Source organism: Colius striatus, chromosome 1 (genome assembly GCF_028858725.1).
Source record: "Colius striatus isolate bColStr4 chromosome 1, bColStr4.1.hap1, whole genome shotgun sequence".
Taxonomy (NCBI): Eukaryota; Metazoa; Chordata; class Aves; order Coliiformes; family Coliidae; genus Colius; species Colius striatus.
In genome coordinates, this window is record NC_084759.1 from 30,721,414 (window position 1) to 30,739,059 (window position 17,646).

The 17,646-nt window shown below is 39.7% G+C and overlaps 1 protein-coding gene across 1 annotated transcript in view; it reads left to right on the forward strand.

The window, feature by feature from the left end:
• Positions 1 to 5,593: 5,593 nt before the first annotated feature.
• The window catches only part of ENOX1 (ecto-NOX disulfide-thiol exchanger 1), a 262,050-nt gene continuing 249,997 nt past the window's right edge, over positions 5,594 to 17,646 (forward strand). The window contains exon 1 of the mRNA XM_062020485.1: positions 5,594 to 5,637. The gene's annotated coding sequence lies outside the window, so the exon portion shown is untranslated. The remainder of the gene's footprint in view (positions 5,638 to 17,646) is intronic.

Sequence of the window (17,646 nt, forward strand, 5' to 3'; positions counted from 1 at the left end):
CTGTTCAGCAGCATAAATCCCAGGAAGTCCTTATTTCTGAGTATAAATCTTACTGTGGCATCCTCTGATCAGAAAACAGGTCATTTGTTGTTTGGTCAGATGTCTTCCATGTTACGGCTGCCTGAGGAAGGGCAAACAAAAGCATTAGTCTGACCAGGTAAATATTCACCTCCTTCCTTTGTATGGGAAACAGTCCCCAAATTGCAGTTTATTGGTATGTTCACCCCATGTCCCCCCTTCCCACAGCGGGTCCCTGGACTGTGGAGTCACAGAAGAGTCGACTGTGTAGAGGAATCACAATCCAAGTTGCTCTGTGCAGTAAACATAAGACTGACTTCCATCCTCTGGGTGCTGGAGGAGCTAGAGAGGAGCTATGAACTGACAGACTTTATGCTCTCAAAGTCAATAGGAGAAGAAAAGAAAAGGAGACCTACAATGTGCAGAGGTTTCCAGAGTGAAAGCAAGCTCTGGCATTGCTGAAATTACCTGGCATTGCAGAATTGTAGGTGAAAAAACACATATTTTGTGTGATGAACAACTGGACAATAAACAACACCTGTAATTTCCTTACCTTTTGTCTATGATATATGAAATGTCCAGACCCATCAGGACACCACTGTTTACTATTTATCAGATGAACAAGTTGCAGCCTGAGAATCTTGGGAAATTGAAGGAGGCATAAATTTTCTTTATTCTTTGGAAATGTTTTCCAGACAAACAAAGAGGACAATAAATGAACATTCTCTTAATTGTCTTGATGCTGGTGACTAAAGAAATACTGGGACCAAGATTCTTGAAAAAAAAGGTGTGCTATGGTAGAGTGTAACCAGTGTGAATGAAAAGTGGGTATCAAAGAGCTATCTACAAGTGTGTAACTCCGCAGCATCTCCATCAAGCCTAAGAGAACATCAGAGAACAGCAAGTGTCAGCTTGTTGGGGGAGTGGAAACAACAGGCTGACAAGATGTTCACAATGATGGAGACAATTTTTACAATGAGTCAAGAGTTAAACTTTCTGTCCAAGAGTTAAAACAAGAGTTGTTAACCTCTATCATACAACAACTGTTTTGTAGTACATGTGCTTTTTATGCACATGTACTGTTATTTAAGCTTTATGTGGAAATAGGCCTTAATTTTGAAAGCTTTTTCATTTCCCTCTTTACATACTGTTCTTGAACAAAAAAAAATGCATCTATAGCTTTTAAAATGTACTGTAAGCTATAAGACTTGCATAATGCATACTGCATTAAGATAATCAACCTCTTCAGACCAATGAGTCATGGCACTGAAACTGCCTGTTCATAAAAGCACAAGTTCCTCAGCTTTAGAAACCCACAAAAGCATGCAAATCACTCAAAACAAACCCACAGAGAAATAATCTCCCCTTCCTCACTGCTGCCCTGCTGTGAGAAAGACCTTTTGCTATCCCTGATTCCCCTCCAGAGTGAAATCACATCCACCATTCAATACAAAATTAATAAAGAGCATGTTGGGCAAACGTTGACATATCCCCAATGGTGAATTTACATCCCCCCCGATTCTGCTTAAAATTAATAAAGGAAGACAGAGCACACAAAGCTGACATGAGAGCGTATAAAACCCCCACACGTAGAGCCCACCATGGCTTGGCACTGAGAGGGAGCTGCTGTGCCAGAGTGTCTCTAAGCGTTAGGCAAAGCACATATTGAAAATGCCAGTTCCTTGTCTCAACCAGGTTCAGGAGGGCTCTCTGGCAGCATGCCCAATGGATTTGTCACTCGGGACTGGACTTTGCCTGCGTTATTCTTTGTGTTTGCAATGTTCCTGTGCCGTTCCTTCTTTCTGCTAGTAATGTGCATGGTAAAAAATGCCATTGCAATTGGAGGCTGGCTCAGCTGCATCCCGCCGTTTGCTTGCCTCCCACCCTTCCTTCTCCCAAAGGCACCCTCTGCTGTCATCGGCATGCAGTTATGGAACTGCAAAAGTGTTCTGTATTCTGCATAGCCTACCAAAGGCTTCATCAGCCATGGGGATAGCCCAGGCACTGCTGGAGCAAAGGAATGCAGATACTATTAATTTCTGTGGCATTCATCTCCGTGAGCAATTTGCCTTGTTTTAGTACAGAAAATAGATGAGACCCCCTCATATCCTCATATCCAGATATTGCCTTGGATAAATCTACCTGAATGGTTACTCAAGTCTCAAGCACTTCTTTCTGAACTTGGAAGCCTGTCATGGAGATCAAATACCAGGGAAGATGGGGTCTAGCAGTTGTCCTACAGCAATTAAGCACAATTCTTTATACTCAAAGCAATCCATAACCTCTTCTTGACCAGCACGTATTACATCTTGTACCTTTTAGAGCCACTACAAGCATTCAGCCATTGATCTGGCTGTACAATCTTCCCACAACTGATCAGGAGCAGTTGGAAACTGTCAGTTTTAGAACTGGTTATGGCCACACATTTCTGGAGAGATGAGTTGTCTCGTATTGCATGCTGGCTTCAGGTTAAGCTTTTCTTTATCACTCTGATGTTCTACAGACACAACCAGTTATCCCCAGGTTTGAAGCACAAATTCTCCCACCAGTTAATGTGTATTTTATGAGTGCAGAGATGATGCTGTGGAGAGTGGAGCTGTGCCAAGATGAATTGTTCCTTCTTGTCTTCATCCTTGTATTTTTTTTTTCTGTACATGCATCAGCTGAAGGAGGGGAATTACTGTAGCTGTGACAAGAAAAAGCAGCCCAAACTGCTGTGTAGCATGATGGCTGGTGTGCATATTTACAACTGCCTGGGAGCAATGTGTCAACCATGTGTCTTAGGCGCCTCGTATACCAACTTTTCACATTGCTTCTAAGAGGAACTGCACCAGTCTGCGATGATCTGTTAGAGGTCTGCAAATGGTACTGTCAGCCTCAAAAGAGGCATCTGTTTGGGAACTGGTTTGCAAAGGGTCTTGAGATTTTTCCAGTTTGATTGCCTAGGTGTGATAAAATCAATCACAAGTCACCCCCTTGTGCTCTGTGGGACAGAGCCACAGCATCTTCCATCTGACAGCACCTCAATGAGCCCTAACTATGTGGCCAGGCTGCTAAGCCACTGATGTCAGAAGCGTGCTTTGTAAGCAACGCCTTATAGCTAACTTAAAGATGAGCTGTTTGTTTGGATGAGACAATTGCGTGTTAGGTAGGATGAAGCTGTTGCAACAGAACATCTTCCTTCCAAGAAAATCCCTTCCTGCAGGCGAGTCTTTAGTCATCTTTGTAACCTTTGTCATTCTCTCCTCCCTGGGGAGTCTTCTCTGTGACCTTTGCTATTCTACCAAGGCATCTCATAAATTATTATTCTTTTAAATGGCACTTAGGCTGTCTTAGTGGCTGCTAGCCTTGAAGATTTGCAGTCTACCCTGTAATTTTGAGAGGGGAAAAAAAATGGTTAAGTGACAGAAGAAATATTGTACCTCACGATAAAACTACTTTCGTGTTTTGTTTTCTGCTCAAGTCATTCATATCCCTGTCACTAACCTCATTCAGGTCAAGGGCTTCAGGCAGAAAACAGGCATAATATTTTTGGTCAGACTGATGCATCTGAATATTACAAACATCTGTAATTTTGAAATTGAAATGAATGTTGTTGTAAATCCTCAGGCAAATACTATTAAGGCATAATAGATTACTGAAGTTTACATTTCTTTTGGCAATTCAGACCAAGACTCTTTTGGCTGTTTTTTCCAGACACTAATGAACCCACTCACAGAAAGGGAACTGCTCCTTATGGCTGCAGATTGGATCCCAGATTCTGCAGACTTCATAGGAAATTCTGTGGGCCAAGTAGTTGAAATAATAAGGAAAAAAATAATCAGGCACACATTAAATGTGAAGCATGGAAGAAAACATCTACAGCACTCAGTGAATGTCTGGGTAACACACTTGCAGTGCTATTTTGCCAGCTTACATCTGGAGTGGTTCATCAGAAGAGAACAGATGCTAGTGTGAAATAGGTCATCATAGCAGCAGGGCATCAGAACAGAGACATTTCTTTTTTATTCTTGCAGTAACAGCTATTCCTTTTTTATTCACACCAATTATGAAAATGTTAGCCAAGTCTGAAAAGTGAATGCATGTACTGTGACAAGCCAATACTCTTAAAGGGCATCAAGGTAAAAACTAACCTGACGAGGGAGCTTCAGAGAAGCAGTCCTTTTGCAGTATACACTGGGTATGCTTTAACAGACATAGTGACTATTTGTTTGTTAAGGATATGATTTATTTTTTTCCCTTGCTTTATTTCTGTATTTCAGTAGAGATGTTACTGAATACCTTCATGGTGGCAAATGCCCAGAAGCGGAGATGCTAATTCACGGGAGTTTCATCAGTCATTTCAAAGGAGAGGTCACACAGATAAGAAAAATGAACAGTACGCAGTATGTGAAGCAGTGACATTCAATGAGTCCTTGTCACCAGCAGCCATTAGCATGCAAGCCCGCTGTTACGTTTCAGTGCTTTATGTGCTTTTCTTGACCAGGCAGGGAGCCTTCAGAGCACTCTAGCAGTTAATACCATACAAGTTATTGTTTCTTTCTTGAATGCCTTATATTTTTAGTACCATTTAGATGCTTCTCTGTCCCCTTGTGCATCTAAAATTTTAAAAAGAATCAAAGAATGCATAATTTATATCTGTCCCAGAGGTAATGGAGTGACTCAATGATATCTGTGAAGGGGATGATTTTAAATTTCATGTCTTATGCAAGAGGTGATTTTTATATGAAAACTGCAAAAATTGGCCTCGGGGATACCCAGATAATTATCCTTACAACAACGGGTGTGGATTCCAGGGGGATTATAACAGAGAGCTTTAGTGTCTTGTGTATCATCGTCCCTTGTGTACCATGGTTGTCATAATCGAAAACAGCAATTGATAGATCTTGGGGAATATAGTTTGAATTTTGACTTGGAATAGCACATGCAGGAGGTGTGAAAAGACAGGTTTGCTTTGACTCTGTTGAAGAATTCATGCAAGATGCAAGGCGTTTGTTTACTGCTGAAATTCTTTCCTTCAGTGAAAGGAAAAAAAACAATTGTTTACTGATGTTGGGCAGAACCCATTGGTACGTGCTTTGTCACACAACACAGTTCCACTAGACTATTTCTGGTTTCATTTACCAAAAGCCTAGAAGTGCCATGGCTAGAAATAAATGTCTGCTTCTTTGATATGCTATATATTTGAAAATGCACTTTAAGGTCTGTATTACAGACAGTTCAAAGAGAATATAAATTGATGCAGTATTTTCTCTTTTTTTCTTTTCTTTCCAATCCAATCCCACATATTCATTTCAATTTTTATCAAGACTGTTTTCAATAACATGTCTTTAAAAACAACTTAGCATTTTATATTTTATTTAACTTAGACTTTGTTATATTTAAATATGATCTTGCTAGTTCTGTACTTTAAAATGTTTAACATCCTCAAAACTAATTCTACACTGATTCTTAGCATGGCATATTCAAGGAGACAGCCAATCTTATCTGGTTTTCCATTGGAAACTCTTTAGTTTTAACTATTCTTTCCACTTCTTGCAGGATTGGCCATGACAATTGGTCACATTCCTTTGGAAATACCATGATGGGGCCACTGAGAAGTTACCTTCCTTCATACAGGTCTGTAAACTCTATTGCATTCTGGCTATTTCAGCATGTAGACTCTTGTGCCAACTTAGCATCTCTTTAATCTCAAATGCATACAAACCAAATGAAAATATAATTTTATTCTAGAGCAAATGCTGTGAAAAACTATTTTTATTTCTTGCAAAATGTTTAGGACGTGACTTTGTTCTTTTGCCATTGTATAAATGTAGAGCAACACATTCATCTTTCCTTTGAAGTGAATTATTACAGTTTACAGAGTTGAACTGCAGAAAGAAATCGGGCCTGTAAGTTGTTTTCACCTCACCACCATGTCTTTCAGCACGTGTTGAAGCTGCATTACCCTAAAAGGCCCTGCAATCGATTGCTCCCACCCAGGTTGTTCATATGTGAGCAGCAGTCCCACAGCTGTATCTGTGGATGTATCAAGATGCACACTTAGCAAGGAGACAGCAGAATTACTGGGGCTTTTGGGTCAAGAGGAGCTCAGGTTCATGGAAAGTTTAAGAAAATTTAAAAAAAAAAACAAACCCAAACCCAAAACATTGAAATTTAAGAGACTGTAAAAAGAACAGAATAATAATGGCTTGACTCCTGTAGTGTCAGGATGGTAAGGAGCAGTTAGGAGCCTGTAGCTAATGCTATGTCCTTGTCAGCCAGAATGGTAGTTTCATAAATACTGCGGCCCACGATTGTGAAGATTTAGAGGGTAGAGAACACTCCCCTGCATTTCAATATGTTTTTCTATGCAGCTATATAACAGAGAAAAACTTAGTTTCTTACTGCTTTCAAAGGTAGTATTGAACAGCATTTTTACATAACTGTGTTCAGAAAATGCAATGGGAAGCAACTTTTCCATCTGGTTGGCCATACCCTGCCATTGGATCATGCTCAGGGGCTGAGGGAGTTGTATCTGGCCCTAAATAATATTTCTCAAAAATGTTCGTGTTTGGAATACGCTCTATTTAATTCTCTTGGTTTACCTGAGAGCACTTTGGGCATTACTACTTTCCGTGCTGCTTCTGTAGTCACTCACTCTTCCATTAGTCTGTAGGAATTCTTCAGGGAAAGTGACTTGTAAACCTTAAACAAAAACAAACCCGGATGGATTTAGGCAATTGAGAGTATCCAACATAAATTTGAATTAATTCTTGGAAATTATTGTGATTTGGTAATACCTTTTAAAGCCAACCCAGCTCCAAAATGCTTTAGAAACTCTTTGAACCTAGATGTAAACCTCACACAAGGCTACAGCTTCTGTAATGAGCAAAAGCCCTAGATCAGACTGGTTGAGATACTGCAGAAACAGATTTGATCGTGATGCCTCAGGCCTGTGCTGAGTGAAAGCTCTGTGTTCAAAAATAAGTAGCTTTTCAGAGTAATTGCACAACTGTTGAATGATCTGTGTCATGCTAAAGCTTTGACTGCACTGTTTCTTTCTTTAATGATGATATCCCTTAGGGCAAAATCTGTGCTTTTCTTTGGGCGAGGTGAGGAGGCATGACAAAGAAGTGCAAACAGTGAAAGACACTTAGGATATGGGTAGAAAACTTGTTGCATGTGGCATTTGGGTCATAAATCCTTTACTAGCAGCAGCAGCAGCAGCTTTATAATATCTTCCTTTCCAGACCTGTCTGTGAGTGTTGTTTGAGTGACGGCTCACCAAAGACTTCCAGAAGCTACTGCTAAATTTGCTGAAGCAAACTGTCATTGGGCCTGTGTCCTAAACAGTTTGATACAAATGCAGTCAACAGCTGCTATGCAGAGAAATCTTAGGCAAGTCGTTTGTCCAAAACACATTTTAAGAGTTTCCCTGTTCACAAGCCTGGTTCCTGAAGAATAACAGCTTTGTGGTATACATACAAATTAGTATTGTGCCATTTAAAAAGAGGATAAATACGATATGAATTTGATACATGCATGTAATAGCTATCTGCATGCTAAGTGGCATAAAGTAGTTTGGGTATGGCTGTATTGCGCCTTCATTGTAATGCAGAAGCAAAGGTAAACCAATTAAATTAAAAGGGAAGACATTTCTACTGAAAAGGAGATAGCAGGTGTAATTTCCCCTTGGAAAGTATTGCCCCAAGGTATTATCAAAAAGTATTGCATTGAATCTTTGCAAGAAATAGATATTTACATCAATAAGAATGCCAGCACAGATATATTTTTTCATATCACACAGTTACAAAGCAATTACGCAGCAGTTGCCTGACTGAAGGCTGAACTCACTGACCCTCAGGCTTGGGTTTGGGTGAAGCTCTTGCAGCTGTGGAGGTATCTCTTGTACCGCTTCTCTGTAGCATCTGGTATTGCCATTGAAGGAAAATAGGAGACTTATCTAACCAATTAGTTAGTTTAGTCCAGGTCAGCTGCTTTCATTTATCCCATGCCTTTCACTGCAGGTTTCATGTATATTTTTTTTCTCATAAGTATCTCCTCCTCTTGTGTATGTCTCACTTTCTTAAACTCTCTTTTATTTCTCACCTACGATCCTTTGCCCATTCTCTAGAGAAGCCTCCTTTTTGCTGACATCTTTGTTATTTGTTCTTGCTTCATTGGAGTTTAATTCACTTTTTGCTGGAGTTTCTTATTTTTTTCTATTGGGGTCACTAAATGGTGCATCTCTCCAAATGCCTCTCTAGGTGTCTTCAAACCTTAGCATACCACTGGTGAAACAAGTGTCTTGTTTTTAGGGGGAATAGTGAAAAATAAAGAGTTAATGGCTGCCACATGGGATGGGAAACCTCATCTCCTGGGGCTGGGCTCCTCTGTCCTGCCCTCCTGTTACAGCTATCTGGGCACACAGTTGGCAATGGCATACTCTTAGGGATTTCAGTGGAGAGAGTGCTACTCCATTGTCTTGCTGCTTCTTCAGTAATGAAAACATACTGGCAAAATACCAATCTGTCAAAAGTCATTAGGGAGGAGATGAAAAAAGGGTAAGAGCCTAGGGAGAGCACTTTCCCACTCCAGCATATAAACACGGCAACCACACCTTTGATCTCGGTAGCAGCGCTGCACGTGGGGTTGGAGAGCCCTGCTGCCACTGTGTTAGATGCACATGCATGCCTCAAAGCCCTGCTACCAGAGAGGCCAAACCCTCGACGCCTCCAGGCTTTGCTCAGGGCTCAGCTGTCCTGCCAGAGGCTGTGAGGGCAATGATGAATTGGCCGCTCGCACGCGATGCAGGAGGTCTGCAAAGAGGGACGCAGTGGGAGCTGATGCACAAACCAGCACCGTGTGGGAGCGTGTTATCTTTGTGCACCTTGTATGCAAATTACCCAGCTATGAAAAGACAGAAAGGAAAGGGGATGGTACTACCTGGAAATGTGCCATGTATGCATTTGATGCATATATTTGAATTATTCAACAGATGGAAACCAAATAGCCTGGTAGATGGAGAAAATCTATAAGCTAGATGCTCAAAGGAAAAGTGGCAGAATAAAATGGGAGGGTGGGGAAGGTAAATCTCATGAAGCTTTCATGGAGGCACAACTGCATTTTATTAGAACAGAAATCATAAAAAGACTGAGTTTGTAAAGCCTATTGTCCAAATCATGAGTTGTATGTGCGAGATAATGCAAACACATATATCCTTTTTAAATTTTTGAGTAATGGTTCAGAGGGTCTGTAACCATCTGACTTCAGCAAGACAAGGTGCAAGTGATTATTAGAAAATACAAAATGATGGCTTGTTCACCTGACTAAGAGATGTAACCAGAGGAGGCTTCTGTAAAACATTGAAATTGATATGAATGCAGGGAAAACAAACCAACCAACCCAGGCAGCAGATTGATCTTTCACTGGCTTTTGTGTTTTTAAGTTCCCAAGGAATTTCTAGGTTGTTGGCGAGTGCTTCCTTTGCTGGAGGAACAACCCAGAAGCATCCTTAAATATTTCCCTGTTGTTTAATCTTATCAGTTGAGAGACTGCAAACTATGAAAAGTGTCCGTATTCTCAGATCAGGAGTAGGGCCCTTCACTAGCCTCACTCCAGTGCCCATCATCTCTTGTTTTAAAATGGCAATTAGATTATGATCTTTGCTGATCTTAACTCCTAGGGCATTACATAAAAAGAAGGGAGATCTTTAGTGTCAAGAGTCAAGAACAGCCTTAGGGACACCAAAGATAATTTGGCTCCTTTGACTGTGTTACCAGCAAGAGCACAGATGTTTAGATAAACTATGAGAGATGTTTATCTAATCTTCCAGAGAGAAAGATTTCAGTGACACCCGATATAATCTCTCCCAGAGCTACACAACACTTAGGGGGTATTTCTAAAATCCAAGTTATGCTTTATTTGCTCCATAGGAAGCCATTTATTGTCTTATGTATAGTGAAGATAGAGAACAGTCAGATGAACTTTCTTTATGATAATCCCTCAAATATTAAAAGGAAAAATGGCTTTACATTGTAGTTGATTTCATTTGTTTATCTGTTTTTCAGGATAAGCATTTGCAGACCCTGTAGGTTCTATTCCAAAACCCTTTTTTTTTCTATCTGCCTCCAATGTACCTGCATTCCTCCATGTATTGTTAGCTTTTGTCTCAAGGGCAGCATTAAGCAGCTGAATGTAGTCAGTGTGACTTTCAGATGGATACAAATTATGTAATATCAGCCCAGAATTTAGAAGCTCGATAACTAATTATGGAGGTATACCCTCAATTAAAATGTCTGCAATCTATTTCATAGCTCAGCTTTGTCTAGGTGGAGTCACTGTTAGTGTTTTTTCTCTCTTCTCTACTCTAAACTCTTCTCAGTATGATACTAGGTAATGAATGACATTGTTGGGCAGATAATAAATGTGCAACTGATAGCTCTCAGCATATGGATAATGACAGATCTTGCACCTTTTTATTGCCCACATTGTGACTTCACAGAGATATCTGAACAATAGATGAGGTGAAATGGTGACTGTAGCACATTTCAGAAACAATAATTGTCCATTCAGGTCCCTTTAAAAGAAAGACAGCAAAGAACTGCTAAGTTTTCTATTACTAAGCCCCTCAGAAGAATCAATCACATGTCATGAATAATAATAATAGAAGAGGAAGGACAGATGCTCAACTGAACATCATCAGTATTGACACCTTCCAGAGGAGTAATCAGTAATCCCCTTGACCAAAGCAGGTGTCACAACAAGATAAGTCATAGGCTACAGCTCCAGTGAGAGTCTGTTGCCATAGACAGAAAGATATGAATTGATTTCACTTCTGAAAGGCAGTAAAAATATCTTCTCCAGTTGAGAGGAGAAATCCTCTGTCACTGCCCTAGGCTCCAGAACCAGCATTGAAATTTGCAGTGTGTTACTTGAAAAAACAAGGAGTGTTCAGAGAGCCAAGCACCAACCAAAATACAACGTTAGCAGGTTTAAGTCATTCCTCTCCTACTTTTTAGCTAAAAATATGCAGAAAGACTACCAGTTCAAATAGTAAAAATTGAAATATTTACATTTTTTTTAAAGTTGAGTACTTGAGAGAAAATCGTAGAATCACTTAGGTTGGAAAGGGTCTTTAAGATTGTTGAGTCCAACTGTTAAACCAGCACTGCCATGTCCACCACTAAACCATGTCTCTCAATGCCACATCTACACATCCTTTAAATATCTCCAGGGATGGTGACTCTACCACTTCCCTGTGCAGCCTGTTCCAATGCTCAACAACCCTTTCAGTGAGGAATTTTCTCCTGATATCCAATGAAACCTTCCTTGGTGCAGCCTGAGGCCATTTCCTCTTGTCTTGTCACTTGTTACTGAAGAGATCAACCCCTACCTTGCTACAATCTCCTATCAGGTAGTTGTAGAGTGTCTTCTCTCAGCCTCCTCTTCTCCAGGCTAAACAACCCCAGCTCCTTCAGAGCCACTCCTCATCAAACTTGTTTTCCAGATCTTTCAACCAGCTTCATTGCCCCTCTCTGGACACACTCCAGCATCTCAATGTTCTTGTAGTGAGAGGCCCAGAACTGAACACAGTACTCGAGGTGCCGCCTCAACAGTGTTGAATACAGGAGGACAATCAGTTCCCTGGTCCTGCTGGCCATACTATTTCTAAATGATGGTGAGTTTGATCCTGCAGGGAGTATATTTGCAGTGCTGTCACCATTAGAAGCTTCCTGTGATTATTATTTATCTCCTTGCCATGTGCCGTGTAAAAACTTTTTGACACCAGCTTAATTCAGGAGCAACTTTTGTTCATCTTGAGAACTCAAAGCTGAGCAAATTTCAATCAATATAATAAGTAATAGTAAGGCAAAGCTTTGATTCTGATAAAGCTTCAGCCTTCTTTCTGGCTTGAAGTGTAACACACATAGCAGTTTTGAATGGAGAATCCTAAAATACCGATCCAGAATTACTTAGATTCCTAGGTCAATATCATTTCAGAAAGGGGAGTATATAGACAAATTGATTATTAGATGCCACAAGTGAAAAAAGCAAAAAGCAAAACTTAAAGGAGACCACATCAACAGCTGACTATATGGAGGAAATGATCCAATAGTGGCTGTAGGCAGCTTCCTACTTAAAGTCATCGATTCCACATTTGGAAAAAAAATAAAAACCAACCAGAAGACCACTGAATATTGTGTTCAAGAGGCTTTATACGAATCAGAGGAAACCTTGACCAGGCGGTTTGCTCAAACAGCAAAAACGAAAGTAGAAAGATGAAAGAATATCTTGGGTCACATCACTCTTAAACTTTCAGAACACTATTAAAAATTAACCAAGGAAAGGGTAAGACATACTTCTGCCTAAAAACTAAAAAAAAAGTATTCTCCAGCTAACTAGCCATAACCTTTTTTTCCTAGAACCACGGAAAATTAGCAAGTAGCTTCAGGGCAGTGAAGCTGCATGAGCTGTACTGACACTCTTCCCATTAGAGCTGTGGATAACCCATTTCTAAGGGCCTCCACTGGTGGGGATTCCCCGGGCAGTTCATTCCAAGGCCTAATTTTCCTTACCATTAGAAAATTTCCTTTTTTCTTTTCTGTCCTACCTGCAATGATCAAGAATGGGTTATTCCCTTTTTCTTTGCAATAATCTTTAATATTTTCAGGATCTTTTGTCATATTTACCCAAATTAGTCTTTTTTACATTAAACAACAACTTATTCCTTCAGTTTTTTGTCATGTTTCGTACTCTCTGTCAATCAGTCACATCCAGCTTAAAATGTGTCATCCAACAATGCAGGTTATGATTGAAGTCTTTCCAAAGTGAAGTAATAAAGGAGTCTTGCAGATAACATTTTTCTTTATATTTCCAATCTGACATTTATACATATGTGACAATGGCTCTATCCACTGGATAACCTCAGATCTTTCTTAGCAAGACTAAACCTATTTGGTTATTTCTCATTGAGCATTTACTGAGTTTACTGTATAGGACTTAACCTCTCAAAGATAATTCCCAACAGCTCTAAAATTCTCTCAGTCAGTTATCTACATATTCTATGGTGAAATTCATAAGGCCCATCAAATTTATAAAATTTGAATTTATCCCAGTTATCTCTATTTTTTTTTCCTATTATGACCTGAATTTCTACTCCTTTATCTTCAGTGTCAGTTTTTGTGGCTTTCTGAGATTGCAGCTGATCATTCAAACATCTGATCCTGCTATTGAGAAGCAAACCATCTTATTTCTGCTAATAGTGGTATTCTTTCTATTTCACTTAGTGGTTTTCTTAGGAAAGTTTTCTACTCTTGCATCCTCCTACTAAACGTACATTGCAATGTTACACAGACTAGAGTTAGCGCTTCGAAAGACAGTGTACAATTTTCATAATATGGGACTCCTCAGAGGCACTAGACTTACAAGAGCAATTGTAGGCATTTGTAGCAGTACTTGACAGGTAACACACAGATGTCCCTATTCTTACAGTCTCAGTGGAAACCTGACTTGATCTAATTAATAACAAGGAACTAACACCAAAGAGACTAAAGAAAAATCATTTCAGAGGCACCAAGGATCTTGAAAGCAAAGGTCATATGTTAAATCCAGGAGAGAGTTGAGTCTGAAATATGGCATCTTGTTCATAAAATTGACTGACATCATGTGTTTTACTTAGAGACTTAATTTCTTGATAATTCTGTTCTTTTATGTTTGAAGGCTACCATTTCAATTGTGTACTTAATCATAGTGTTCTGTGTTTCTTTAACTTCATGAGACATCTCAAGTGTTCTTCTATTTTATTCTTCTTTCTTTACAAAGCCTTTTTACCTATTTTGAGGTCTCAAAGAAACAAGGGGAGAAGGGAAAAGAGATGATTATAGAGTAACAGGTTAAAGCCATTTCTTCTTATTCGATGAACTCTAATACCATTGTCAAATATTAATTTATTTTTGGTTTTTTGGTTTGTTTGTTTGTTTTGGGGGTTTGTTTGTTTTTTGGTATGTGTGAACTGTTCAACAATGTCTCCTAAATCCTGGCCAAAATTCTGACCTGCTGTCAGGATCTCATGTCACTCACACGTGAGTGAGATCGATCAAATGCACTATCTGGTCTCAATGAGATGTAGATACACAGAGAGAGCTGGTTGTTCTCTTGCTCTGGGATATGGAACATTCTGAGCCTTTGATCTTTATATAAACCCTCCAGGAGTATTCCTCTTTAATGCAAGAGACCTTTGCCTCCAGGTTTTGTAATAGTCCTGAAGCCCTTCCTCCATTAATACATCTTTGATTTTTCCACTTCTATAGCTCCATCTGTAGGTTCAATTGAGCTGAGATTTCTGTTGGTAAGTTTGTCAAGAGCCATACAACAAGCAGGCAGCTTCCAATGGCACAGGACAGGCTTTCAGAAAAAAAGTCAGCATTTGACAGTCAAATGCAATGTTCTACTTTAATGTCTTTACATTATAATTAAAAAAGCCTTCCAACTCTATGTGAGTGTCTTTTATGACAGCATTTTTTTTGCTTCTTTGACATTTCACTGCACACCCAGAGCACTCACTGGACTGAGCGCAGGATGTGTTTAAGACTACAGAGCCTAAATCAAACCTGGACTGTACTCTGCAATCCCAAGATCCTCCCCCACCCCCTGGTATGTGCTCAGGCTACAGACTTTTTGCCTGGCACTGCCAGTAGGGAACTGTAACTCACCAGCCTATAGCCTTGGTCCAGAGTGTATTCCTCACTCTCTTTCTGTACTCCTTCTTGCAAAATTTTCCCAAAAGTTTCAAATGCTTCCTTCATATTTCAATTCACCAGGATTCAGGTACTCAGTGAAAGTCCACAGACCTACAGATAAGGATTTATATCTACAGCTCTCTACTGATCAACAGGAGTTCTCTCTGACCGTTTTCCAAGCCAACCAGAAACTGTATTGCACAGTTAGAATGATACTGAGTACTAGGTAGTAAATTACCACAATTGGCAGTGTTTATTAGCTCTTATTCAGTGCAGTTAGCTTGGTCTCAGCAGTTCTATTAAGTTTATGTGGCTTCCAGTTGCCTCTGACCCTGAGCAGAACAATCCTGAATTGTCTCAGTGTGGTCCCAGCAGGCTGGTGTCAACACCGAGCCATGCAAGGCACGTGCTGTGGTAGGCTTTGCCCAACACTGAAAGCACAACAGATCCCTGGGAACAGTGAAGAAGGATTAATGTCTGTTGTCCCTTGAAACTCTTACCTCAGCTTCCTGGCTGCCCCTCGTGTCTCTGCAGGTATGGGGCAGCCCATACTGTGGAGGCACATCCATGCCAGCCAGCTGGTCTCCCCACTCCTGCCCATTGTCTTTTCCCAGGCAGAGTTTCTGCTGACTGCTCTGACTGCCTAGTTCTCCACAGACAGTAATTTGTGTGCTACTTCACTGACCAGCTGCTGGTTTTCATTAAACTTCTAGTAATGAAATTACCTCTCGTGACTTCTCTCCAACTTTTATGCTGGCTTGAAAGTGCATTGAAATTTGCTGCTGCCCCAGCTCTGACAATAAAGGTGTAATAGATGGACAGACAGAGATTGAGTTAAAAATATCCAGATAGAATGAAAATCATACCTGCTCTTTGCTCTTAAGCTGCATTTTTATATTATTTTGATACCATGTTATACAGATCTGATCTCAGAGCATGCTGCCCTGAAGCTCTCATTTCCACTCTCATCACCAAAGGTTATCCTCCCTTTGGCTGAGCTTAGTGGCTTGTCAGATTCTAAATTGCATCTGAGAAATATTTCATATTGAAAGAACCATTTTAGAAATTATTTTTCTTTTTCTTTAATGACCCTAGTATGATTTTGGGCATGACCAGGCAAATGCTTGAACTGAGGCAGATGAGGAGATGTGGTGGAATGGGAAATGGGTCAAGAATAAGGCCCTGGTCTACTCAGCAACATCTAGGGCTTTATATCCCTCACTGCAGTTCTGTTATCACAAAGGTACATCCCTACTTCCTAGTCCTCTTAGTTCTACATGTTTTATATCCACAATTTGGTAGCTTGTAGGACTTTTCACCCTATCAGCCTGAAATTGAACAATTGAACAAAAAATGGAATGTGTAAACTATTCTAATAATTTTTACTGAAAAAAGATCAGGAAGTTTGCATATCATTCTTGGTGTCATTCTGTATTTGTGGCAGCCCAGCTTTTGTGGTCGTGCGGTCTTCCCAGCACTTTGGAATTCATATTCCTTCAGCAGTATGGGAGACAGCCAAAAACTTGCCCTTTAGGTCTTTCAAGAGGTGAAGAACAAAGCAATTTGATCTGAATAAAATTTAACTGTGCTGTGGTCTGTAGCTGAGTCAATTAATTTGTTCATCAATAGTGTACGAAAAGGACATTTGGGTTTAGCTGTAGGAAATGACTAATATATATGAGGAACAGAAGTCCCATTGCTTTCATGATTGTTTTGTTTTCCTTGATGGAAAGAGTTGACTGATGTGACCAGAGCATTTCGTACCTGTAGATTATTACTCACTTCTTAATCAAGGAAGTCTGAGTACTTTGACTACATTGCCAAGCTCAAACTCTTCTCTGCTCTCCTGCTCCCTTCTTCTTCAACTGAGACAGATTATAGATTGGACAAGGTTTGAAATGACTCTTGTTTTCAAAGCATGGTTTTGTGAAGAAGCAAAGAGCAGTTACTGCTTTAAGATAATCTGTCACCTTGTCCTCTAGAAGAAAGGCAACAACAATCTTTTCCAATAATGGACCCGTTATCTCCCTCCTGGAATTTATCAGGCAAGAAACATATTGATCCAATTTGCAGGTTGCAGCCTGTAGTTCTCTAAACATGTCTAAACCCCTTGCACATGATGACGGCCAGAACTTACTCTGCATTTAGTTTGCAGACGTGTACCTCCTCCTCGCTTCTCCCCTGTGGGCTGCTGTTCTCTTTCCAATCCAAGCAACCTAAAGTGGATGAAAAATTCCTCCATTTCAACTAATTAATTTTAACTCTGTTCTTTAGGAATTTTTGTTACAATGTTTTTCTGCCTCAGTCTCTCATCAACTGTGGATTTGGAACAAAAAAAAAAAAAAAAAGTGCATGGAAGTATTTATATCCAAGCAAAATATGCTTGAGTTAAAAAAAAAAATCTAGAAACTTTTCTTTATTTATTATTTATAAATTGTTGTCATTTGTTAATATTTCTTTTGGAGACAGTATTTTTGTTTTCACAGAGGTGGCACTTTCCTTTTAATCTCTGGATCTGCTTTTTGAGATTGCTTTTTAAGATAACTGACACCTTATCCTTCTCAGAAGACCCTGTTGCAATGACTCACTGTGCTCTACCTGTCATTATGAAACAAAAATGAATGTGAAATCATTAGTTTTCTGATCAATTTAGAATGAGAAAGATAAATCTTCCTTGTTTGTTAGAAACCATTTACAGAGGCTACTATGGCAACAAAATTAATGACAAAGAAGGAGGCTGTTAATTAATTGTTCAGGCTGAGTAGAATAAGAAAATCCTGGGTCTTTGCTGAATCCATTTACCACCATCCCAATAGCTCTTGGTTATTTGTTTGAAGAGTTAGTGTATCTTTTTACTGCACTGGAAAAAGAAAAGGTTTATGACAATAGAATTGAAAGGGCGCAC